General features: G+C 42.9%; 1 protein-coding gene across 3 annotated transcripts in view; it reads right to left on the bottom strand.

The window, feature by feature from the left end:
• The window catches only part of ATXN1 (ataxin 1), a 517,157-nt gene that overhangs the window by 136,682 nt on the left and 352,476 nt on the right, over window positions 1–27,999 (bottom strand). For all 3 annotated transcript variants that reach the window (XM_060308956.1, XM_060308957.1, XM_030881356.2), the window contains exon 5: window positions 12,093–12,221. The gene's annotated coding sequence lies outside the window, so the exon portion shown is untranslated. The remainder of the gene's footprint in view (window positions 1–12,092; window positions 12,222–27,999) is intronic.

Below are 27,999 nucleotides of genomic sequence, written 5' to 3'. Positions count from 1 at the left end.
CTTTTAGGCATTTGCCATTAACCGAGTTTTTACATAACGAATTGATGATGTCAACATCCTGCTTAAAATCTTTCAAGGACTCTCTCCTGTCTTCAAGATACAATGCAAACTCCTCCGCAGAGCTTTCTGAAAAGACACTTGGTGATCTGGCCCCTCCCTTGGCACTTCTCACCTGCTCTGCTCTAGCGGCTCTGGACTATTTGCACTTTTCCAACATGTCATGTTCTCTCTCCTCTCTGAGCTTGGCACACGCTGTCCATCATGTGACCAACTGAAGCTGGCATTTCCCCCATCCCTTGAATCTGGACTTACTGGGTGACTTGCTTTAGCCACAGGGAAATTAGCAAAGATGCTGCAAGGAGAGGTTAAAAAGCACTTGTGTGCTGGAGCTCATCTTCTCTTGCTGCTCCCGGGAGCCCTGAGATCGCAATACGAAAGCTCAGACTAGCCTCCTGGAGGATGAGAGACCACGTGGGGCAGGGACCAGCAGTCCCTCTCCCAACCAGCCTTACAGCTGGACATACGAGTGAGGCCATCAAGGACCAACCAGTCACAGCCAAGCTGGCTAGCCTAGAATAACCCAGCTGACTCACAGAATCATAAGAAATAATACACACTTGTTGTTTTAAAGCCACTGAACACTGGGGTGGCTTGTTACATATATATGCCAACTGATACACCCACTTTGTTTCCAGGTTAACACCTGTCGGTCCTTCAGGTCTGGGAATGAAGAGTTCTCTGAGGCCAGAAGATGCCACACTGGTTTCCATCCATGGCATCCTCTGGGTACCACTAAAAGAGCCCTGGCCACAGTGTAAAGGAGTTGCCTATTTTCTCATCTCTTTTCCCACTGACTGGAAGCTCTTTTTAGCTGTGGTGGATGCCTTCCCTAGTGCACACACCTAGTAAATACTTGCTGAAAGAAGACACAGGAATGTATACCTCTATCTTCTGCTTTTCTCTATCTTTAATTTCAAAGAATTAGACGAGGTAACTTTCACCTATCACCACCTAGACATGGTAACCACATCAAAATATTATAGTTTTTCTTTTCTTTTAGAGTTCCACTCATATCAATAGCCTTTGGGAATCTCCCTAACTCTTTTTACAGATGAGACTATTGTATCTTCCAAACTCACTGTACCTTTCAGTTTGACTAATACGAAAAAATTCACCTAAAATTCCAAGGCCCCTTAGAGTATGCACATGGATAATTCTGACAAATGCTCCTACCTTCACCATCATAATTACTCTACCATATATGTCAAAGAAGCAGAAGACTTTGACAATACATAACTGACTTCGCTGGCGATGCAATGACACTGACAGTTCATGACAATTCCTATTACAGAGGAAACATCTCTACAACAAAGAGACTAGCGAGTAGCAACTGTTCACCTGTTCATTTCAGCAACACATCACGATAGATTTTGTTTTGTGAAATTTATTATCCTAACAGCATTATAGCTGCCACGGTGACTAGGGAGCAATCCCTGGGCTAAAATTTAACTCACATTATCTCATTTAGTTCTCTCAACAATCCTGCAGCATAGGTATGACCAGCCCTATTTTACAGACGAGGCAAATAAGACTCAGAGAAGGGGGTCAATTTCCCCAAGGACACACAACTAATGAGTGGCAGGTCTAGGATCTGAACCCACAGATGTGTCCAAAAGCCCTTATTTGGACGAATACCTTTAAATCTCATGTTAGCAAATGGAAGTAAGAACTACCTTCCTTCGGAAGACATGGAAATAGAGGCACTGAGAAACAAAGTAGCTTGCCCATGGTCTCAGAGGGCTGGGAAGGAGAAGAAAACCCAGGCGTCCATCCTTAGCCTGATGCTCCTGTTACTGGACCAAGCCCAAGGAACCCCCACTGTCTCCTTAGTTGTTAACAGTTAGATTCACACCTACCTCTGTGACTGACAACAACAAATTCAACGGGGAGAGATAACAGGTTCTTTCTCTTCTAGATGTGCTTCCAATTACTGTATATCTAGATAGGTTGTGAAAAAAAACAGTATGAAGCATGAAGCTCATGAGTCGTAACTGGGCTATGACCTGCTTTACCAGATTTCTTTTAAAAAAGCAACCAACCTAGAGAAGGACTTTAGTCTTCCAACTTTAATGTAATTCACGGTCTGTATCTACTATTCATATCAATATGACAGAACTGATTTCCTTGCCTGTGTACCATGAAGAACAATGAACACTTAGCATTAAATATTGAATTAAGAGTTACATAATGATCCTTTCCAAAAAAATCAACTCTGCTTCTCCATCATATCAAAATGTACCTGAGGGCTTCCCTGGTGGCGCAGCGGTTGAGAGTCTGCCTGCCGATGCAGGGGACACGGGTTCGTGCCCCGGTCCGGGAAGATCCCACAGACGGTGGAGCAGCTGGGCCCGTGCGCCATGGCCGCTGAGCCTGCGCGTCCGGAGCTTGTGCTCCACAATGGGAGAGGCCACAACAGTGAGAGGCCCGCGTACCGCAAGAAAAACAAAAATGAAAACAAAATGTACCTGAGATATTTATCGTTCTAGAAACACACAATGTCTTCCACAGTTTAAACCGTTTCAACGACTTAACGTAATGACCTGTTGGGCACACCACATGCTTGTCAAACAAAACTGATTTATTTAAGAAACATCTTGGAAACACAGGATGCTCTGAAAGTACAAACAACTCCCTTGGAGTTTCTTTTTTGTCCAAGTATTATTTCTCTTAGTTCCAGTTCCAGATATTCATTATCTATCCTTATTCTAGGTATGAAAGGGGCATTAATATATGCTGAGTATATAAAATGTACTAGATAGGAGTGCACACCACTGCTTGAGTATACAGAATGTACTAGAAATGCTCGGTTACACCCTAACTGGCTTCCCCGTCCTGAAGACACAGGTACATGCTGTTATCTCAGCTAAGTCTGGTCATTCTGTGGAGCAAATACTAAAAGGTCTCTGCAAATACAAAAATTCTTTTAGTAACGAAAGGTACTAATGATATTTTATGTCACTGGTGGGCTTCAAGTGTTCTGGGGACGTCCCTTTCACCAGATTCCCTGGCTCCCCAGCACTCTTTTTTTGTGAAAAATGTCCTGACATCTCCATGCCAAGAGAGACAGAGGTACTCCCTAGGAAAAAATGTCAGTCAAAGGCACTGGCTAGGGGCTTCTCTGATGAAATGGCTATGGAGTTAAGTCCCCAAGATATCCACGGTCAGTTGACTGCCCAATTTTAGACTTAATCTAGGCAACGCCAACTAAGTTAGGGGCTTTAAGATAGAAGGCTTCTATGTTCTTTTGGATCCAAATCAGAAGAGGGGGAAAAAGTCATTTAATGCCAATTCAATTTGACATCAACGGCGGAGGAGAGTAATTAAAGAGGACAAGGGGTGTTCCTTTGCAGTGCTGCGAACACCGATAATCACTAGAGCCCAGTCAGAGAACTCCAGTTACACTCAACTGCTTTCAGGCCACACCTGTCAACAGGAAAAGGAGCCAAGATTGACTGGGGTGTTCCCCTTTATCCTCCTCCCTTAACCTCTGATTCCTCCCAAATATCTACCCATGTCCCCAACTCTGAACACCAGTGCTGATAAGCAACGGGAACATTAACCCAATTCACAAGAAAAACTGATACCATCTAATGTTCTGAGATCACCTAACATCCTGGCCCGGCAGTCCCCACATTCTGCCTGGACTACCCATTAATCAGTCTGTTATTCTCCATGGGATGCTATCCGCACCAGAAAGACCATGTGGTCCACGATCCTTAGTAAGTGACACTCCCATGATACTGACATGCTCTTCCTGGAGGCCTGCCCAGATGAAGGAAATGGAAAATCCTCCTTGAGCAAGGTGACCGCCACCTCCCTTCTGACCCTCTGGAGGCCTCCGTCTTCCACTGCCACTCCTCTTCTTGCCTTTAGGGAAGTGCCAGCCAGCAGGTTGCTAGGACAACGGGCGTCATTGCTGGGGCTCAGAAATAGATCGCCAGCAGAGTGGGCAACCTGGACTGTAAATTCTGATGACAGCAACAAGATACCGATTGGCAGCTAATCTGCTCCACTAAAGGAATGACAGACTAACATTACCCAGCGGACAGCTCTCACCTTGACATACTATCCTTTAATCTGCACTTGTACTTGATGTGGTGGTGACAGAGAAGGGGTAAGAAACTCACTGAAGATACAGGCTGAATGACTATTCTGAATTATGTGAGCTTGTAGATATGCAGGAACCAACTGACATTTATATATTTATTAGTCTCCTGAAAGTGGAGGGAGGGAGGTTGTTCATAGCAGAAGCAGGAGAGCCAGAAACAGGTAGAACAACTGAGGTTGCCAAAGAAAGGGAAGGGAAAAAAATCTGTTTGCACAGGCAATAGCTGTCCCTGTTCTGAACAACTGCATCCTAACCTCATACTCCCTCTTCTTGGAGAACAAGGAAGAAAAGACAAAAGACACTGAGAAACTAGGGCTTGCCATGGTAGGAGAAGCGAACAATCTTTGTGTCCAGTTCTCTTTGTTCTGCAGGGTAAGGTTTACAATGCTTACAGTGGATAGCAACTTGTAGGAGACCCAGACATTAAGACTGCCTATCAAAGTCTTGGATTTTAGCCCTGGAGAAATTACAATTTTTCAGTTCTATGCAAGCTGCAAAGACTGCAGGAAAAAGAAAAATGAAATGAAGAGCAACCTAATGGAAATTTTCAGAAAACAATTTTAGCAAGAGCATTTTCATTTCCAGATATGCAAAACATTGATGTCCCAACGTCTGTAAGGATGGCTGATGTACAGAATGAAAGATGTAGCACAGCCCAGTACCCGTGCAGGGGTCCCAAGCAGCAAATTCTGTTGGCACTGTGGACAAGTCCTAGCGCTAGACAGTCGTGGCCGGAAGGGAGATGGTCACAGGACGTGTGTGATAAAGGTACTGGGAAAGAAGTAAGATTTACAGGTGGAAGAAGCTGGTGAAGAGTCCAAAGAGCACGACAGGAACTTGAGTTTTGGAAACAAAAAGATTCTGAAGGAGGTTGCCGTTTGTATCCCATTAACGTTTCCACTTTGGGGGATTCTACTTAAGGAAGTTGTTTCAGAACAGAAGCACAAATAGAAAACTGACATTGGACTTCCCTGGTGGCACAGTGGTTAAGAATCTGCCTGCCAACGCAGGGGACACGGGTTCGAGCCCTGGTCCGGGAAGATCCCACATGCTGTGATGCAACTCAGCCCATGTGCCACAACTACCGAGCCTGTGCTCTAGAGCCCGTGAGACACAACTACAGAGCCCACATGCCACCAACTACTGAAGCCTGCGCACCTAGAGCCCATGCTCCGCAACAAGAGAAGCCACCGCAGTGAGAAGCCCGCACGCCACTACGAAGGGTACCCCCTCTCGCCGCAACTAGAGAAAGCCCGTGCACAGCAACGAAGACCCAACACAGCCAAAAATAAATAAATTTATTTTTTTTAAAAAAAGGAAACCGATGTTGAAACACTAAAATCCCCCAACATAGTAAACTTAGCTGTTTGAAACCCATCTCACCTAAAAAGCATTTTATGCTTGTAGAAAATGACTTTTTTGAATCATGTAACATTCTTATTCAGGTGTCTGCAAAAGGTTAACATAATCCTCAGGACACAGAGAAGATGGGTTAATTCTTTCAATCTAAGAGTCCCCCCTCTTGGAATTTATTACATAGTAAGCACTGGAAATTTAATGTGAATATATGTTGAGGAAAGGAGGGGTTAAATGATTTTCTGGTCTTAAAAAAATGATTATTTTACAAAAGTGAAAACGTGGGAAATTAAAAGAATGAAATTATCTGTTTCTCTTTATACATTAGTCCCAAAGAACAATTTATTTGCTGATAACTATCAGATTTTGTTTTGGCTTTATGACAAAATGTCATTTAGTTCCTATCTGTGCCTTACTTTTTCTCTAAGAAAGCAAAGGAGAAACAACAACCTTTTAGAGGAACAATGAAAATAATTTAAATACTATGAGATGATATACTTGGAGAGAAAAGACTTACAGTCATTTCTATACAGTCATACTCATTTATATTTATAACAAAGATGGTAGAGCTGATCGATCTCTGATCTCTGTCTGGAAGAACTTTCCGTGGCTTAAGATTCCCCTTCCAGGGCAGCACTCCCACCCAGTCATCCTCGCCCTTCCTTCTTTCTGTGTGTACCGCTTCTTCCACAGCAAGTGCTTCAAAGAAACACCACTTGAGAGATACATTTTTAGTTTCGGGTGTGGTTTCTGTCCGAAGTTCAGCTGAAAACACTACGTTTTACACGGGTTGGGGAGGCACCATTTCTTTAAGTGGCTCAAGTTCTCGCTTCAGCTTTTGCCTATAAATATTTATGTAAAATGACCCTAAAGAAGAATGGTTCCCATGTCCTCCAAGTCCCCACTCTTTCTTTGTCAGTGGTCACGGCTCATCATTCCTGATGGAAAGACATTTCTGGCTCTGAGGTCTCATCTACCCAGATGAAGAAGCAGTTAAAGAAAAGACTAGGTTGGGGGCTTCCCTGGTGGCACAGTGGTTGAGGGTCCGCCTGCCGATGCAGGGGACACGGGTTCGTGCCCCGGTCCAGGAGGATCCCACATGCCGCGGAGCAGCTGGGCCCGTGAGCCATGGCCGCTGAGCCTGCGCGTCCGGAGCCTGTGCTCTGCAACGGGAGAGGCCACAGCAGTGAGAGGCCCGCGTACCACAAAAAAAAAAAAAAAAAAGGAAAGACTAGGTTTATCATGTCTCCCTCCCTCCCTCGCCTTCTCAACACACACACACAGACACACAGACACACACACACACACACACACGCGGCGTTGAAATCCAGCCTCTGTTTCAAGACCTAATTCAGACGCTCAGCACTCTGTGAAGCCTCCCTTCCCTGAAAGCCCAAATCTGAATAATCTTACTCATCACCCCTTTCGCAGCACCCGACTCTGCCCCTCCCAAAGTGATTGGAGAGAGGAAAATCCCAGCGAGCAGTGAATGCAGACTACCCATCCCTGCATCCCTAACAGACCTGAGCACACCTTCGCACACAACCACCTTTTCACACATAGGATTCATTGAGTTCGAAACTTAAATAGAACATAAAACCTTTTTACGTAACGGCAACTACTCAGTTAGAAAGCAGTCTGACCAGGCTGTGGACACCTTCTCTTCCCCCACAGGACACGGATATTGTAGAAGGTACAAGAACATTTGTCCTTCCACACCTTCTGAGGGTTCCAAGTATATCCCTTTTCCCCTCCGAGATGCTGAGGGGAGCAGGCTGAGCACGAGGGGAAGACGACACGAGCGGACGGGGGTGCCTGCGATGGGCCACCCTCTGCCGAGACTCAGCAAGTAGGGCTGACGTCAACTCTCAGAAGTGGCAGCTCATGCAAGGCCCCCCACCCAACTGCAAGGCAGCAATGGCCGGGAATGAGTGACGCCGTCGGTAAGAAGCAACTGGAGGAAGCCTGGGAAAGGGAAAGACATGGGTGAAAGAGAAAATTCCAGAAGACTCGAGGTTACACAAAGAACACCCAGAGTACCTGCATGAAATATGAGAGCCTCTTTGCCTTTATAACACGCAGGTCCACTGACAGGGCCATTACAAGCCAGGATTAAAAAAAATGAGACTTCCCCCCTCATTTATCGAATAGTAAAATCTCCCCTTTCCTTCTGATCCCCTTATCTACTTAAGTTTTTTTTTTTTCTATGAGAGCACTAGAGATCATTAAAAAAATCTGGTATCACAGATGGCAAATCTAAAAGGTACAAATTGACACACAGGGAAATTCCCCAATTGCTCTGATTAGAGTGTGTATGTGTAATTCCCTCACTCTGGAGACTAGAAATTCAACTCCCATTTTTCAAAGCTTATAAAGACAGCATAATGCTGTCTAAATAGGCACAGAGGTGTTTCTTTGAGTCTTTCCATTTCTTCATAGGAATAATGTAACTCCTGCTCTCAGAGCAGTTACTCTGAAAAGGGGTCAATAAACACAGAAAATTCAAGAAACCTTGACCCCTGTGATCTCAAAAGCCACATAGGATGATGCCTCCCTAAAAAAGTGTTTGTCAACTTCTCCTTGCACACCAGAGGGACGCTCAGTGGACTCGGTTTGTACCGGTGCACTGTTTTTTTTTTTTTTTTAATTCCGAAGAGTGCATCAACCAAAAGAAAAGAAAATGAAAATGATGCCATTCAGTAAACGGTGAGTTTCTAGGTAGCCTTGGCACTCCAAGTCCATCTGCCACTCTGAAAATAGATGTCAACATGAACAGTGATCAAGTGATAGGATTATAAGGCAACACTCCAACCCTTCACAGAATGCCAGGGCAGGCCGTTCACAAACAACCCATACAGCAAAACACTCAAATGGAAAAGGAGAGGAAACACACACAGTGTAGAATTCAAGCATCAGAAAATCCCCAAACTCTACTGATAGTTCTATAAAACGCTTCTTTTAAAAAAAAAACGGCTTCCTTTCCCACATTGACTTATACACATCATAAACATTTAACATCTACTTCTAAGGAAAATACAATGAACTGGTCTCTCCATGCCTGCCTCTACCTGACCAAACTCCTATGAGATTGAAGCAGCTCTCATCAGAACCATGTTTATGGTCCTTTTCTGAATGGCTTAGGCCCACACGTGAGAAGCCCGGGCATGTGTTTATTCTGCGCTTAGTTGCTCAACAAATATTTACTGCATGCCCACTACAGGACAAACAGTATTTTAGGTGTCGTGGATTCACCAGGAATAATGATGATGATTATCCCTGCTTTCATGGAGCTTACAGTCTAACTGAGGAGACGGCTGATTAACAAATGCACGTATAATATGCAAGGTGCTTCAAAGAAAAATAAAGTAGGCTAGAGGATGAGAGGGGTGGGGTGGGTGTTATTTCATAGAGGCCAGGGAAGGCTGCTTTAAAGAGGCAACATGGAGAAGACCTACTTAAGGAAGCTTAAGAGACGCTTAGGAAAGAATTACAGATCGCTGACTCCTTACCTATATACTTAATATTTGAGTACAGAGGTGGACTGTTTTTAAGAAGTTAAATTTCCAAAGTGGTTCATTTTTAATTTTCAAGAAGACCAACGAGTATGGATCCTAAATTTAAGTGACTAAAACTCTATTCTCAGAAAGCACTCAAACACCTTTCCATTGTCACATGGTCCCTGGGAGGGTCCTCTGTAAAGGGTAACGGGATGGTGACAGACATAATAATTCTTTTTTTGTTTTTTTAACCACAAGACTGTGCTCAATGTTTCAAAAGCACTTGTAAACTGAAGTTGTACCAAATCACTGACGCTTAGAAGACAAACGAGAAAACGAAGGTCCAGTCGGCCTCATCTAGGCTGATACTTGAAGCAATGTTAGACACCCAGAATGACCAGAGCTCACTAAACTCAACTTTCTCATGTTACTCAGGATAAAATGGGTCCCCAGGGCTTTAGGGGGCCCCAGGTTATACAGGCAACTGCAGCATCATGGGTAAAACCCAGGTCTCCCGACTCCTAGGTCAGTCTTCTTGCCACTCCTCTCTGCATAAGATACCGCACCTCACAGCCAATCTGAGACACTTTCAGGACCAAAGTCCATCTGCTAGAAAGATGGTGGCAGATTTGAAAGGTGGTTAATGGGGCAAACAGAGGAGAACTACACGGGTAGTGAGTCTAGGGCACAGTGTGCAAGGGCTGCTGAGATGGACACCACTAATTCCAACGGCTGCCACGACTATTACTCAAATGTTCTTGTACCCACTATCATACCCCATCTACGTGTAAGCACACATCCTTTGAAAATCTCCTGCCTTCCCGATTAAAATGGCACAGCTTTGGGGTACCCAGGACACCAAAGTAAGAGGAGACTGTGAATTCAGTGTTGTAAAAATGCACCAAGATTACAAAAGGTTACTAATTTCAAAAGTTACTGAGAAAACTGGAACCTCCCCCACCTCCCCAAGTGAACGCAATTTGGAAGAAAAAGTTTCTAGGAGTTCAAAAGAATCTAGCATTTTCTTCCTCTCTCTCAACCCACTCCATTTAAAGAAAGATTTTTAAATGACTCCAAGTTGGCCATGTGGCATCTTAAGGTTTATTACACCTTGGAACGTCTTTAAAACCTCACTTCATGTTTGAGATCTGACAGTTATCACATAAGCAGTTCAAAGCTATAGTTTAAAGAAAAAAAAAAAACACACCAAATTCGAAACAAAAGCTATCTTGATTATAGTAACTGCAGTGTTCTTTTAAATGTAACCTGAAACCTAAAGCACTTTTCCATAAGACACTTGTTTCCTAGGATAAAAATGCTTTAAAAAACATTACCAGAAGTGCACTCTACCAGCTGCCTGACTGGGAAAATACTTTCAAGAAAAGCACACTGCTACTGTAGCACCCAGATCCAACAGGACCCACAAATTATTCCCCAAGAGTGGTAGCAACCTTTAGAATATGAGATGTTTTTTAGTAAGATTAAAGTGTGTTGCAAGAGGCTCTGCTCCTTCTGGGGAGCCCACACCAAGATGGCGACATCAGTAAACAAGCAGCATAGAGCAATATACAGACTCATAAACCAACACTTCATGGGGGTCAGTGACTTGCCCAAGGTTGCAGACTTACTTGACCATAGGACCAGGAATAGAATTTAGGTCAGTAATTCCAGGAGCTGTATACTTTCTACCAGAGCCAATGTGAGCATATGTACAAAATGAAAGCACATGAAAAAACCAGCATCTTCCACATCCATTTACTCTGAGGCACTGGGAGATTCTGAGTTCAATAAGCTTATTTTAATATGACTATTTAACCCTCAGGAAGTATGGAGAAATATGCGTATTTAATACAAATTTTTAGAAAACCAAGAAATAAAAGCTCAGTGGAAATCTTTCTTTTCGATGCTTTTCCCCTGATATATGCCCTCATATTATTGCATTTTGCTCATTCAAAATAGCTCACATAACTGAAACATATGGTGGTATATGCCTGGAAAAGTTTCTTGACCAAATTATTAAGAAGCTGAAAACTTAATATAAAGTTATTTATATATATATACACACACATATACATACATATATGTATATTATATATAAATACATATTTGCATATATAATACATACACACAATATATATTGTGTCTATATATATATTATATATTTAAAATATATATTTACACACACACACACACACAAAAAAAACCAAGTCGAAGTTGGCTCTTCATTTTCTAAAATTTCAAGGTAATATGTTCATAGGCCAGCCTGGGTTTCCTGTAGTTTTACTCTTTCCTGGTCAAAACTCTTCTAAACTTTTTTCTTTTATGACACAGTCTAGCAATGAGGTAAAGCCTCCAGAAAGCAGCAGAGCCGGGCAGACCCGTAAGTTTTGTGCTGGATGAGCTTCTCGAAGCCTATAGCGTGCCTTCCCTTCAATTACTGGATCCTAAACCTCCTCATGAAAGGTGACCAGCAGCTGACACACAAAAACTACTAATCTCAAAATCCCAACCCAGTAGCCTGATAAAAAGCAATAAATCAGCCAACTTTAAGCAAGAGAAGCACCGAACAGCTGACTGTACTCGCATACCTCAGATTTTTGAAAGCCAGAAAAACATTTCATTCCAATCAAAAACGTCACATAAATAAAATAATTGCAGGGTGCAAATCCTGGTTGGGAAACCTTAGCCTGGAAGAGTTTACCTCCTACCCACAACCTAAAAGAACTGCCAGAGCCCAGTTTAAAGAGGCTGCTCTGAACCTGATACTATTAACCGCACCAGGAGAAAGGGCGTGACCGCACCAGGAGAAAAGGGCGTTCCTACACTGAAAAAGTCACTGTCTCCACACTTGATCCATAAGAAGATAATGAGCAGTGCCCCACAGAAGCTGAGAGAAAGTCAAGTTCATGGTAAACAAAAACAGAACCTCTCCCCTTAAAAAAAAAACGAAATTAACTGGAGGATCACCTAGAGCTAATGCTAACACCACTTCAGCACCCTGGCTCCTGCATCCCATGATTCACAAATCGTTACAAGGCAAGTCGCTGCAGAAGCGAATCTTGTTAACTTACAACATTCACTGTGCACGGTTCACAGGTAGCCCCAACCTGTCCTTCACCATGGAGACTTCCCAGAAGAAGCTGGAGCGCTCCTGGGCCCAGGCGTGTCCTTTCTTCCTTTCACAGGGAAGGGAGAAGTACCTAGCATAGGAACAGAACAAAAGAAAAAGAGAAAGGTGAATACATCGTCAAATCCCCCGTTGTCTCAACAAACGAAGTTCACGATCAATTAGACTGATGGATAATTCACCAAAGACCATTCTCCAGTATGCTTTGCTGAAAAAGGAAATGCAGTATTTTTGCTCTTGTCCCAGGAGACAGCACGGTGCGGCCAAGCCTGTCCCCCACCCCCATCCCCACCCCAAGTTGAAGCCAATTCTGGGAGACTTCAGATGGCAACCCAGCTGAGACGCACACTTGCAACACAGCCTCAAAATAAGCTACTTGAGTTTGCTCTCTTGCAAGGAGGAGGGAGCTAGAGCGATCACCTTCTGCCATTTTCATACCTCACTGGGTGGCTGGGAAGACCAGTAAGCTCACTCTGGCGAAGCACTCACAGTTCCCGAGAAGAAAGGCGCCACGTAAACACAAAGGATTATTAGCAGTCAGAAGCCTGTTACTGAGCTTGGAGCCAGAATATAAAAGCCAGCTTTGGCAAGGCACCCATATCAACCATCCCCGGGGCACCCAAACGTCCAAATGTTTCTTCTTTCACCGAGGGGTCAAGGGAAGCAGAGGACTGGAAACAGAGGCATCTAGAATCTCAGGGAGAAGAAAAGTAAAGGCCTGGATCAGGAAGTGAACAGGAAAAGGAGATGAAAACTGGTGAGAGAGGCATGTGCAGGAACATGATGATTTGGTCCACACCCCTCCCTCGGACTGCTGTTCTGCAGTGTTGAGTGCACTGGACATTTGCAGGGCTGTGAAATTTTCCACTTGGCCATTTGCCATTTCCACCCACCGAAGTGGCACATTGAGGTCCTGATGGAAAAGGACTGGGTGATTTTTGTGTGTGTGTTGCTTTTAAAGCAAAGACCTATTCACATCCTGATTAAGTTTACTCTCAATATCTCATTAATAATTTCCACACCTGGATTTCTTGATTTTTTTTTTCCCCCTCCTGTAAGACAGGGCCAGGAAAAACTTTTCCTGGGCCAATATTATCAAGGTGTTTGGACTTGTGTACTTTTGAGGAGCATGCCTGAGGTATGGAAGCTTACCGGAGTGGCTTTGGGGATGACAAGAAACAGAATTTAAATGCTACTCTGGAATCTTGTTTGCTTCCCAAATAAATCATCCACAAGTACCAGTCATGTTTTTCTTTCAAAGTCATAAGCGTACATTGAACAAAAATGGGAATCCCAGAATTAGCACTGTGGGTATAGGAATATTTTCGATGGAAAAATGTGATCTCTTATCTCAAAAACAGGCAAGAACGAATAATATCAAATCTTAGATTTGGAACTGGCAAAAAACTGACAAGTAGACCTCAAAATAAAGAATTTTTTAAAATGCAGAGAAAAAATTAGGACGAAAGGGAGAAAGGTGTCTGCTATTAATACAATTAACCATGACTTTTATAGTGAATTCAGTTTATAAAGTGTTTTTTAATCGAGGTATAACTGACATAAAACATATTAGTTTCAAGTGTACAAACTGCTTTCTTATTCATTCATTCACTGGGCACATTTTTACTTGGTGCTCACTATATCCACCAGGTTCTATGTTCATAATGGTGAACAAAACAGACAGAAGACTATGCCTTTAAGAAGCTCATTGCTGCAAGAGGAACAGATATTGAAGAATCAGAGTATACTATTTTTAATATTTGCATAAAATTCGAAAAGCAGATAGGCATTAAGAAGGACAAATAAACACTGTGATCTGCAATCACCCCATAATGGGGTAACGTCACTTAGAAGAAAGGTCTTTCTTCCAAAGTAACACTTCAACAGGGAAGTAAACGATGAGCGAGAACTAACCAGTCATCACGTTTCCGGGCAGAGGAAACAGCCTCTGCATTATATAAGTGCGCTGACTAGACCTGTACAATTAATTTCTGTTATTTCATCTTTTTCCCCTGACTTTTTTTTTTCAATTGGGTCCTCTTGATCAAGAAATGAACGACAGAACTGTTCTCCATACCTTGAAATAAGAAATGATTCTTCTTTCCAACTACTGGGCCATCAGAGCAACAAACTAGTAATTTCTGCTAGAGGAACATTATTCAGTGCAGGCATGACACTTGATGTGACAGAAAAGGAAGACTCTAGCTTCCTAATTCATCAAAAATAACCCCATCATCACAATGAAATAAAACGAAGCTTCCTCTTAAAACCCTCCCCTAAAAGGGCTAAAGACAGATCATATTACACGTAAACTTCTAAAAACAAAAAACAAACAAAAAACCACCTCTTAGTACCTTCTATTAGGTTCCAAATTCGCTGGCTTCCTCTTGACTATTAGGATGTTTTTATTATTTCTCTCCTGGACCGAAATGGTATTTTTCCTCACTTTCTAGAGTGTCCTGTGCACCTTCGCTTTTGGTTCTTGGTTTGGTATCTATTTACCCAGGTATGCAGCATGGTGCACAGAAATAAAAAGCGACGGAAATGTTGTGTTCATCTGAACTGTCTTCTTGTTCCCTACCATCCCAGAGCTGGTGCAACTTAATGTTTCCACTAAGGAAGATCAGGAATTTGCTTTCTTCATCCTACAAAACGAAGGCATCCTCAGACAGGCTCATTCATGTTCTCCTGTGAATGGAGTAAGTTTGAAAGTCTGTTTGCAATGAATATGCCAAACGTCTATCTGAGCCTGTTTACATTTAAGACACCGGATGAAATGCAGTATCTCCTACGTATCTGGTTCCTCATATAACTACCAAAATATTAAGAATCCTCCAAGTTCAAAGTCGTGAAATCCAAACCCTCACTTTGACTTAGGAGTCCTGACAAGCTTTAGCAAACTCAGGAAGAAAGAGCAAGAAGAAAAACTTTCTGAAGCCGAGTGGTCCAAAACCCTGCCATGAGACCTGGGAAATTATGCCAGGCTGACAGCTGCATCCTCCGTCCAGAGATGAAAGTGACACAACGCCAATTTCTCCTTCCCCTGACTGCCCACAGCACTTACAGCCTTTAGCGAGCATTCTGACCCGAGGTTCTTTTCAATTCAGCACTGTTAAATAAATCCAGTGAAGTATAAAAAGACAATGTAGGCCTTGAAAGGCTCCAAAAGTTTACAAGCTCCTTGATGAAAGAAACCTTGCCATGCCCTTCTTTTGCAGCCTCCTGGTAGTGCTGAGTAGAAGAGCCTGCACTTAAATTAAATGATCCATATCGCAAACCAGTTCTACGACTTAACCTTTATGCCAAAGGAAGCACTACTCTACGGCTATAATTTAAGCCCTTCTCACTTTTCTGCCCTCCAGGGACTTGGAGGTCCTACATGCCTATCATCCGAGTGAAAGTCCTGCATGAACTCAAGAACAATTAAGTTATAACTTACCCTTCTCTCTCCTGTTCTTCCAATCCATTATATTTTTGGTCACTAATGGCTTTTGAGCAGTTGCCATCTCCTTTCAAGATTTACAACCCCTCCCCCCCACCACCAGGAGACTTTATCCTCGATCCTCCTAGCTTTTCAAAAGCCACCATTAGGGAAACCCTCGTGGTCCATGGAGGAGAGATGCGGATGCTCTGAGGCAGTGGCTCTCAAACCTGAACCGTCATCAAAAACACCTGGAGGTCTTGTGAAACCATGTTGCTGGCTCCCACCCGCAGAATTTCTGATCTAGGAGGTCTGAGGCAAGGCCAAAGAACTTGCACTTTTAACAGGTTCCCAGGTGATGCTGAGGCTTCTGGTCCAGGAACCACACTTTGGGAACCACTGCTCTAAGTGTAAAGTCTTTCTGTCAATTACATGGCCAGACAGAGTATATTTAATCACTTTAAGATGGGTACATTAGAATAAACAGGTATCATTCCTTCCAAAGAAGTGACAAATGACCAAACAACCCAAAAAGCCCACACCACTTTATAATCTGTGAAAACTCTTTGGGGCTCTTAGTCTGTCTCCTACTGGCTCCAAGTCCTGTTGGGGTCAATTCTGCCCTCTGTCTCTCCTACAATCTTTTCACCCCCTCTACCAGAAACTTCTTTGCAGCCTAAAACGTAATCATTGCTATCCCTGAAAGATCTTCCCCAGACCCTAATACATTCCCAAATGGCTGTCACCGCTCCCCTGTTCACCATAAAACATGTTGAAGTGTAGTATAAATTCAACACTGTATTTCATCAGGTACCTCTTAAAACCCTTAGAGTTTGATTTCAACACTTTTTTTTAAGTAAACTTCCTTCTCTTTTAAAGGCCAGGAATGGCTCCCTGTCTTCTAAATGTAGTGGCCTTTTCCTAACTGACTCTCCTAGAATACTTGATAAGGTAGTTCCTTAAATTTTCTTTTTATTTAGTGAACTAGCATTTTTGCCTGGACAGCATCTTTCTGGAATGACCTCTCCCCCCATTTTCTTTGTTATTTGGGCTGGGTTGACCTCATGCCTTGGGCCCAAAGACGGGCATATGCAAACTATTATATATAGGATGGATAAACAACAAGGTCCTACTGTACAGCACAGGGAACTATATTCAATATCGTGTGATAAACCGTAATGGAAAAGAATATAAAAAGAGCATGTATGTATAACTGAGTAACTTTGCCGTACAGCAGAAATCAACACAGCATAATGAATCAATTATACTTCAATAAAATTTTAAAAATAAATAAAGATGGGCATATGATCTAGGCTTGGAGAATCAGAATACATATCCCTCTTGCCATGATGACAGGATGTAGGGATGGGCATGTAACCAAAGCCACACCCATCAAAGGTCTCTCTCAGACTGGCTGGAACTAAGAGGAATGAGATGCCCTCTCCATGGAAGCATGGTCTCCTCAGAGCTAATTTTACCACCTTGTGAGGAAAGCCCACATGAGGGTGAAGTTCTGCAGCAGGGGATGAGGCTGAAAGACAGAACCTCTGAGTCCTGATGACAGTGAGGTCCCTTGGATGCAGCCATGCTAAAAGTTACATTCATTCCTGTATCTTTTAGTTACATTGTGATAGACAAAATTCTAAAGTGGCTCCCAAGATTCCCTGTCCCCTGGTGCCCACACACCCTCTCCTAGTTATTCAATCAAACACAATCTGGGTGCTGCTGCTGCTGTGAAAGATTTTACAGATAAAATTAACATCCCAAATCAATTGACCTTAAAACAGAAAGCCCAGCCTTGGTGGGCCTGACCTAATAAGGCGAGCCCTTCCAGGACAAGCTCTTCCAGGAATGAGATTCAAAACATGAAAGAACACATTTGGGGGTGGGAGGGGGGCATGGCTCTCACCAGGAGCTAAGACTGGTGCCCATCCCATAGCCAGCAAAAGAATAAGGGCCTCAGTCCTACAACCACAAGGAAGTAAATTCTGCCAATAACCAAAGGAGCTTGAAAAAGGACGGCAAGCCCCAGATGAGAATGCAGCCCAGCTAACACCTTGCTTTCAGCCTTAGGAAACCCTGAGTGGAGAATCCAGCTTAGCCACGGCTAGACTTCTGACCTACAGAAATGGTGGTTTTAAATCACTATGTTTATGATAATCTGTTCTGCAGCAATAGAAAACTAATACATAGGTGATACAATAAATTCTTTTTTTGTTTGTTTAAGTCACTCTGAGTTTTACTTGTCTCTTGCAACCAAAATGTCCCAGTACTACTCTTGATTTCTGAAACAGTACTATTCTGATGTTCCTAACATCACTGACTGCTGTTCCTCTTGCTTGGGTTTTGTCCCTTCCTGTTATTCCTTCTAACCCTAGGCTATGTACTCTCCAAGGTGACGTTCTCGACTCTCTTCTTCTCCTTCTATAATAATTGCCTTGTACTGCATATGACTCTTCAATCTGTATCCTGGCTTCTCCTCCAGTAAGCTGCTGGATATATGCAGTATAAATAAATTATGTCTGTTTCAAAAGTTCTATTTTTTTCCACCAAACCAGTCCTCCTTTTATTTCTGATTCATGCTAATGGCACAGTTGTCTTCTCCTCTTTTCTCCCAGAGTCTACCAGTTGTCAAGTCCCATTAAGCATGCACTCTACGCCCACGCTGCCATGCTGGCTCAGACTCTGTCCTCTCACGGCAGCCTGATAATGGTCTTCTTGCCTTCAATACTCTCCCTGCAAACCTCTGAGCCATCCCTGTCGGATCCTAAAGTAGATTATACAACTCCTCCATGCTGCACCTTCACGGGTTCCTCCAGCTTGCTGGAAGTCTCCTAAAATCTGATGTTTAAGACCTTTACCATCTAGCCCCAACATGCTTTTCCAACTTCATTTCCCACTTCTCCCCTTATGCGTGTTGTACCAGCCAACCTGAGGTCATCTCTTCATCTCCAAGAGCTCACATTTCTACTCTCTATGTAAAAATTCAAGCTGTACCTACTAGGACCAGCTCAAGTCCTACCTTTTCCAATCACTCTTTCCTTCATCTTCCTGTGCTACAACTTTCTCAATCAGAAGTACTTTTTTTTTTCTTGGATGTGAACTCCTATGGTTTTTATTCCTTTTCCCGAGGATACTAATCATTTTATTCCTTATCCTCAAACAGGCACCATTTCTCCAGACTGTAGTGGACTCTGCAAAGGCAGGGTCTGTGTCTGTCTTCTCTTTGTAAGTGCCACAGTGCTTCTGCAAAGGGTAACCCTTTGACGAATACTTGTTGATTACCTGACCAAGAAGGTGGTATTTTCCTTTCTTCCCTCTGACGTGTCCTCAAGTCTCCTTACTCTGTGAGGAGTACTCCTTGCTGGTGGCTTGGAGAAAAATCATGACATGAGCCAATATGGAAACTGCTCAGTCAACTGACGAAATGCTCTATAAGGGCCTTTTTTTTTTTTCCCCAACTCAGGCCCAAAGCTGACTCTTCGTATTTTCTTTCTGAGGGAGAAAAGAGCAGCCAAGGTTGCTGCCAACTGTAGAGTTCAGAAAAGCCTCCTGTGGACCAGCTGAGCCCAGCAGGTCCAGAGCCTCTGTCTCCACCCTGCTCACAAGGGAGCATCCCTGGCAATGGTGGGGGGGGGGGGGCGCCAAAACTCCCCTTTCCCAGGAACGGCAACACAGTAAGACTTCAAGAGGAGCTAGAGGGAGTTGACCAGGGGAGGAAGCCCAAACCTAGGGTATTCTGAAGAATATGACTTGTTCATCACATCATGCCATCCCTCTTCAATCAACAAATCAGTAATCTGTGCGATGTATCCATTGTAAAATCTTATTCCGAACTGGCAGTCCCTGAACGTCTAGCACGCACTTGGGACATTTCCTATTGATGTTCACTGGTTTGTGCTTAGGTAATGAAAACTAAAAGGAGCATCTGCCGAAAGAACACATCATCAGAGACAAACATGCTAGAAAAAAAATCCTGTGATGAAACGTTAAAATAAAAATTAATTCATGTTGATCCATGCCACTGTTTCCTAGGGTCAGCACAGCTTATCACAAAAGGTAAGGCTTTATCCACACACATATAGACGCGGCAGGTGTCTGTATTTGTATGCTGGTTATATCTCCTTACTGCTATAAAGCAAAGTTTGCTAAGAAACACAATTATGCACCCAGAGAAAAGTATGTCTGCATATCAAAAAAAAAAAGGGAAAAAATAAACAAGATCTACCTAATCTGCACTGAACAGCCATAGAATGACGTCTCCAGGAAATTAGGATTTTAAAGACCAAGATGGCTTGTGCTCCTAACTGACAATTTCTCCCTGGCCCTGTTTAATATTCTGCTTCCAAAGGGGGTTGCTAAAGCCCAAGAGAAGGCACTGTGGCTCAGGAGACAGAACAATCTGGATCAAGCAGCTTAGAGACCACACTGCAGCTCTAAACCCCCTGGGTTACAAGTCCCTTTCAGGCTGCCAGGAGCCGTCACACACCTTCTCCTGGGAGGAGAGTTTTATCCATGCCTGCTGGAGAACGTCAGTGATCAGTCCGGGTGTTGCAGAAGCGCCTGGTAAAAATGGGGACGGTGGGGACTGAGCCTGTGCTCCATGCCTTGATCGCTTATAACGCGTTTATAAATCATGAGCTGTTATGGTTCCTGAGTAGCCTCTGCGAGGAATCCCCTGGCTTTACATTTCATTGTGTCTACTCTACTTTTCTCTCCTTTTTATAATAAAATTAGTAAAAATCCTCAGAAAAAAATTTGAATATGTGCCTCTCATTCTCTTCTTGCCATAATATTAGGAGTTGTATGATAGTATCCTCAAGTATTCTGTTGGGCCTGACTTCACAAAATACCAAATGGTAAGTCAAAGTATTATAAAATGACAAGACAGAATCCCCATATACTCTCCAGCCCAATGCTTTTGGACAGATACAGAATTCACCAAAGGTATTAAAAGCAGAACTTTGGAAGCATCCTATCAAAGCCATGACTTTCTTTTTACTTAATGAAACGTTTCTACGTAAAAGCATGGCTTCAACCAGGACCTTCAGCCATGCCTTAAAAGTTATAGTATTGGGCTTCCCTGGTGGTGCAGTGGTTGAGAGTCCGTCTGCCGATGCAGGGGACACGGGTTCGTTCCCTGGTCCGGGAAGATCCCACATGCCGCGGAGCGGCTGGACCTGTGAGCCACGGCGGCTGAGCCTGCGCGTCCGCAACGGGAGAGGCCACAACAGTGAGAGGCCCGCGTACCACCAAAAAAAAAAAAAAAAAAAAGTTATAGTATCGTTACGTGATTAAAGGCTATGCAAAGATCTTTTGAAAAACAGAATTATTTCCCCAAATTCAAAATCAGCAACAGTTTAACTATCCAACGTTGCATAATGTTTGGATCAACAGGATTGCCATAATTACATTAAATCAACCTCATTTGTCTTCTTTCTGTACGTTTTATTAAATTGAAAGCCAAAAATATAATGACTCTGTATTTTATCCTTTTTTTCATACTATTCCAGGTCGCTGCCTCCTTGTTAAATATCACAACTTTCTGATGCAATCAGAACAAAAGCATTAGAAGACAAAGGCACTATTTAAAACTTCTCTTTTGGAGGAGGCTTAACAAAACTATTCTAGCTTAAAACTGAGATTTCAATGGTCTCAGCTGCGAAGACCAAGGAACAGAAATGCCACTTGGCATTAAATCTAGGGATTACCTGTTGAAACACCAAAGGCAGGTAGACTTTGATGTGGGTTACTTGGTGCCAGGAAAGTACCGAGAAATACAATTATTCTTTTTTTATGAACATGGAGTTGAAGATTTGATACTGTATTTGGAGCAAAGATTTGTTGCGTGGAGGGTGTGGGTAGCACCAGGGAGGGAGGCTGGGAGCAGGCACACGCACACATACCTACTTGAACCACATACAAGTAATGCTGTATAACAAAGTACCTCCTATTCCGTTAACAGGGAAGAAACTCCGTATATTCTATTACAAGTTAATCGCCACCAAAGGAATGTTGCCTATAAGCTTCAGTTACACATAATGGCCCATTCCTGGGAACCCTGCCTCCCAGGTAATGAGCATTAAGCTAAAGTACCTTTGTTTAGCTACGGGAAACATCCTCACCACACCCACCTGTGAAAGACTGCAGGAAGGGGGCTTCCCTCGTGGCGCCGTGGTTGAGAATCTGCCTGCTCAATGCAGGGGACATGGGTTCGAGCCCCGGTCCGGGAAGATCCCACATGCCGCGGAGCAGCTAGGCCCGTGAGCCACAACTACTGAGCCTGCGCGTCTGGAGCCTGTGCTCCGCAACAAGAGAGGCCGGGATAGTGAGAGGCCCGCGCACCGCGATAAAAAGGGGCGCCTGCTTGCCACAGCTGGAGAAAGCCCTCGCACAGAAACGAAGACCCAACACAGCAAAAATAAATAAATTAAACCACATTAGAGAATGACTGAAAACACTTTAAAAAAAAGAAGAAAGACTGCAAGAAGGAAGAAATTAACACATCGGGAGACTGACCCGAACTAGGAAGTGTTTGACTTCACTCCCTCCCCTTTTAGTAGAAAAGAAGCCTGCATTGTAACTCAGGCAAGATGGTTCTTTGGGACACCATCCACCATCTTCCTGGTCTGCAGGCTCTCTGAATAAGGTTGCTATTCCTGGCCTCAACAACTTGTCTCTCAATTTATTGGCCTGTCCTGCAGCAAGCGAAGGAGCTTGGACTCAGTAACAATGCCACTTGCGACAATGTTTTAAGGTCAAATAAAGGGCAATATCAACTAGCACAGGACCCCAGCAAGATACATCCAGAGTTGGCCTGCAGAGTCCTGAAACGCAATTAAAATACCTGATCACATTTCATTAAAAATCACACGAAAATTCCTTACATAATGAGGATCTTAAAAGTTTCCTACATCACTTTAAAAATAAACTTAAAACTCTTCAGAATTAGCAACACCTGTTTGTCACATGCCTCTGGAACCCACATGGTAGGGAATGGCGCACCCCCATTCCTACTTGAAGAAGGAGTAACAGACTTTCTCCCCACCATCTTCGTCTTCCAGGTTTAGGGGGTTTATCCTAATATCATGGCTCAGGGGATTCTCACACTTAGAACTCCTCCCATATCAAAAGAGGAGAAAAATCTCACTCCTTAATTGTTTTGTCGAATAAGCTCTCCAAAGTTCATTTTTGTTACCTTTTTCAGGCAAAATAAGAGGCCTTTTACAAAAATTCTATTGCTAAAACAATGGAATTCTCCTGGGAATGACTTCGTTATGGAAATGAAGTGACAGCTTCTTTTATCTAGCCAGGCAGAAAGTCTGCATTTATAAAAGGCATTCAGAGCACTCAAGTGCTGTGCGTGGGAGGACAGAAAACGCTATTTTTAATTCAGATCTCAGCATTCCTCCCATACAGGTCTTTCAGTATAATCATACTAATACTGATCTAAAAGGAAAAAAAGATTCCCAATTTCTGCTGACCCCAGCAGAAAAAGAGGGGGTGGGAAGAAAGAAATTAAGAGAACGTTGAATACAGCTTCCTTCCACTTTAAGACCACTGCCGGCTCAGAGATCAACCTCCAAGGCTATCAGAGCTGACTATTATCCAGAATGAAAGGGACTTAAGCTCTGTAACAGCCTTACATCTTTCTCATACAAATTTACATTTTCCTACCTGTGACTTTCACTGTACTGAGCTTGCAGGAGCCACCTGGGCCTGCCAGGAGAGGCTATGCGGCTTCTCTCATCTGTCCCCAAGAGTTTACATTCTGTGGTGATGCTGTGACGGATGAGTCCATTGAAACCCAATTTCAAATTTTAGCAACTGGAAGCCCTCTTGGGTAAAGCGGGAGGCACCTGAGCTGCTGCGTGGGCAGATGCAGAACTTTCCAGCTCAGGTGTGGAATCTGCAGAGGGACCTTTTACATGGCTACCATGTTCCCCTGGCTCTGCTGGGGAACCAAAGCCTGAGGAGTGATGAATGCGGTGCTGGTAAGAAGTGAAGACCAGTGTAGATGACTCTCTGCAGAAGCTGACATTGGAGGAGAAAAAGTAGAGGGTGAGAGTGGAATCACAAAGGCTAAATGATAGAACAAGATCCTTTAGTAATGTCTAAGGGGTTGGTTTAAGACCAAAAGTGAAGAACAGATGGGGACAGAGAGTTTCTAATCGAGGTAAAATTCACATAACATAAAATTCACCATTTAAATCATTTTTAAAGTGTACAATTCAGTGGTTTTGATTACATGCACAATGTTGTACAACCGTCACCATTACCTAATTCCAGAAGATTTTCATCATCCCCCAAAGAAACCCCATACACATCAGTCACTCCCCATTCCCTCCTCCTTCCAGCCCCTGGCAACCACTGGTCTGCTTTCTGTGTCTATAGATTTGCCTATTCTAGATGTTGCATCTAAACGGAATCATACAATACACGGCCTTTTGTGTCTGGCTCCTTTCACTGAGCATAGCATTTTCAGGATCAGTACTTCATTCTTTTGTCTGAACACTGGCTGCATTGCACGTATATACCATAGTTTGTTTACCCGTTCATCAGTTGATGGACATTTGGTTTGTTTCCACTTTCTGGCCATCATGAAGAATGCTGCTATGAACATTCTTGTAGATGTTTTTGTTTGAATGACTGTTTTCAGTTCTCTTGGGTATATACCTAGGAGTGGAATTGCTGGGTCATGGTAATTCTGTGTTTAACCTTTTGAGGAAATGCCAAACTCTTTTCCACAGTGGCTACACAATTTTAAAGCAATTTATGAGGGTTCCAATTTCTCCATATCCTTGCCAATGTGTTATCTTCCTAACTTTTTATTATGGCCACCCTGATGGACATAATGTGGTATCTCACTGTGGTTTTGATTTGCATTTCCTTAACCACTAAAGACGCTGAGCATTTTTTCAACGTGCTTATTGATCATTGGTACATCTTTTTTGGAGAAGTGTCTATTCAAGTCCTTTGTCCATTTAAAAATTGAGTTGTCTTTTGGCTGTGCAGTTCTACGAGGTCTACATATTCCAGAAACTAGACTCTTTATCAGATACATGATTTGCAAATATTTTCTCCCATTTGTGGGTGGTCTTTTGACTTTCTTGACAGTGCCCTTTGATTCACAAGTTTTTTTTTAATTTTGATGAAGTCCAATTTACTTTCTTATGTTACTTGTGCTTTTAGCATCATATCTAAGAATCCATTGTCAAATCCAATGTCATGAAGATCTAGTCCTATGTTTTATTCTAACAGTTATATAGTTTAAATGGATTAACAACCTAAATGTTAGAGCTAATTTTTTGCATATGGTGTGAAGGGTCTAACTTCATTCTTTTGTATGTGTCCCATGTGTCTTTTCCAGCTGTCCCAGCACCACTTGTTGAATAGAGGTCACAGAGATTTGAATATGGAGTGATTTCAGTTCATTCTTTTTTAAAAAGTTTTTTTTTCTTCCAAAAATATATATCATTTTGCAAATTTACTTAACTGACTTTTGGTTACAGTGAACACAAGTGAATAAACTTGTTTTCCTCATCCCACATTTTGAGAATGTAGCAAGTCTTCAAGAACCTTGACTCACCAGGGCCATAATCCTGAGCTTTAGGGGTAGTCAACAAGCTCTCGGTGGTGCTTTTGCAAGGACTGATTTCCAAAAGCAACAAGTAGCTTGAAATTGCTGGGATTCCCATTATTTTCATTCCATTTGTTGCCATGTTTCTTCTGCTCTAGTGAGCTGCTCCTGTCCTCAGCTTTCTAGAGACCTCTGTTCTTGTTCCCACCCCAATACCTGCTTATTAATACTGGCTCTTTGCAGAGAATTTAGTAATCTAACTCACAGTAAGTCAGGTATACTATTCTTCTAGCATGATGTTTAAGTCCTTGTTTTAAGCAAAAAGAAAGAATAAAGTACAGGTTGTAGAATTCTAGGCATCATCCAGTCAGCCAGCAGAAGAACTGGAGACGTTCAAATCCCTCTAAATCATCATGTCTCAAACTTGGCTGCACATTGAGATCACCTGGGAAGCTCTAAAAATACTGCTGCCCGGGATCCACCAGCAGAGCTCCTCACTTCATTGGTCTGGGGTGCAGCCCAGGCAACAGGATTCTGATATGCAGGCGAGGCGGGGAGCCAGCGCCCTGCAGTCAGGCGTTGAGGTCACTACTTACTCCTCCAGGTCTCAAAAGTCAGCTCCTTCCTGCCACTGCTCGCAGGCAGTTAGGAATGTACACTCATCCATTTTTTTTTTTAAGTTTTACAATTTCAGATTAAAACTAACAAAAACAGTTCTCTATAGTCGTTCTCATTTAATCTTCCCCAAAACCGTGGGAAAGGAGATTTTTTTTTTTTTTGTGGTACACAGGCCTCTCACTATTGTGGCCTCTCCCGTTGCAGAGCACAGGCTCCAGATGCGCAGGCTCAGCGGCCATGGCTCACGGGCCCAGCCGCTCCGCGGCATGTGGGATCTTCCCGGACCGGGGCACGAACCCGTGTCCCCTGCATCGGCAGGCGGACTCTCAACCACTGTGCCACCAGGGAAGCCCAGGAGATTTTTATTATTATTATCAATGACTGCTGAGGAATCACACTCTGACAGATTAAGCAGCAGCCCCAGATCACAGCATTTGAAGTGGCAGGGAAGGGATTTTCAGCGCAATTCTTCCAACCCCAAAGTCTATCATTTATGCTGTCTCTCTCAGTAATTTTAAAGGGGCCAAAAGTTATGAATGTGGTCATATAATTTGGTACTGGGGCCCATGGGGGAAACAGCAACTGTACATCTTCCGTCCAGCACCCATTTTGCAAGATGGGGCTCGGGAATACATACAGAAAAGAACGGTGGGCACTGTCCCTGCTATTCACTGTTCTTTCTCTCTGTTGCATGTACGTGGGTGTGTGAATGAGTGTGAGCGTCTCCATACAAGGGAAGTGGGCCTCAGGGGTACACCCGAATTCAGGAAGGTATGACATGACTCCAAAACTGTAGCTGGGTAGGGTTTCCAGAGATGGTGGGACAACAGTAATTCTCTCCAGTATGGGATAAGACTGGCAACAGGCCATGAAACACCTTTATTGTGGTACAAAAGCAACGAACACAGAGGAAACTAACACTTCGTTCACTTGTGAATTTAGTCTCATGCCTAAATCTGATTACCAAGCTCAATCAGTGGGAAACAGAAAGACCCAAGGATATCAGGCAAAAATGCCCATACTTAAATATTCCTATTCTTAGAGTAGAGAAGACACAACCTCCACATGATATCATCCTGCCTGTCAAAGCATGGGACACGTTCACAAGCCTTTCCACCATAGTAGAAAGTAGAAAAAAGAATTGATAAAACATATTGGTTATGGTAGGAGAAGCTGGGAAGTGAATTTCAAGTCACTTTTCCCTCCTCTTTCTAATTGTTGCACTCAAATGTGTGGGTCCATACATGAATGTGTGTGCAACTACACACATACACACACATACCAGGCCTGTAGGAAAACAGATTTCAGTCTGGTCATTTTGCATAGATCTGAAAGACTAGGGGCAGTGGGCTGCCATGCTTTAATTCTGTATCTGTGTATTACTATGTAAGGAAACTGGGAGAATTTCTATACAACAGATTGGGAGCTGGAAAGGAGTAAGAATTTGCTTGAGGTTTTCTTAGGCCAGTGTCAGAAGTTGGTTTGATGAGAAAAGTTTTCACAAGTGGGAGTTGTAGCTGCTTGTCTCTTAATTGTAGTGAATCTGTCAACTTTCTTTCCAGTGTATCAAGACTTTACTCTTCAAAATCATTCTCTGTGTGCCCTGAATTGCTATACTTTTAAGCTAACTACTTCTCAAAGTGCTGTTTAAAAACTGACATCTCCAACCATATCCCAGGCTTAGAATATGTCTAAATTTGCACAGTCTCATTGGCTCTCACGAGAGTGCTACTTAAAAAAATACACTTGACAGCCAATCTCTTGAAAATGACTTGTGCAGAAATTGTGTTCAAATTACTTTTTATCAAGAGATTTAAGAGAAAAATGTGGTTTTCTTTGTAATAGGCTAAAAATAATGATATCCTTTATCTTCCACTGAACACGTACATATGTTGTATAAGCTGCTGCATTAAACAAATTGAAAAACAGTAGGATTCTGGCTTCCGTCCAGAAAGAAACAGAACTTGCCCAGAATATCACTGTAAGCATTAAAAAATACAATTAACTATTATTTTCCACCAAGTTCAATCCCACATACAGAATCAGATTGTCAACCAGGTCCAAGGTATCAAACTATAAAAGCTAATGTCTCAACAACAGACAGGAAACTCAAAAAAAAAAATGACTGCAGTACAATTTTACATGAGGAAGAGAGAATGAGAGGAAAGTGAGTTTATATTTCTACAAATTCCTTTTGAGTTACTGGGCAATATGTTATTTAAATTCACCCTT

The sequence above is a fragment of the Globicephala melas genome, chromosome 11 (genome assembly GCF_963455315.2).
Source record: "Globicephala melas chromosome 11, mGloMel1.2, whole genome shotgun sequence".
NCBI lineage: Eukaryota > Metazoa > Chordata > Mammalia > Artiodactyla > Delphinidae > Globicephala > Globicephala melas.
This window is presented reverse-complemented; position numbering and strand designations above follow the sequence as displayed.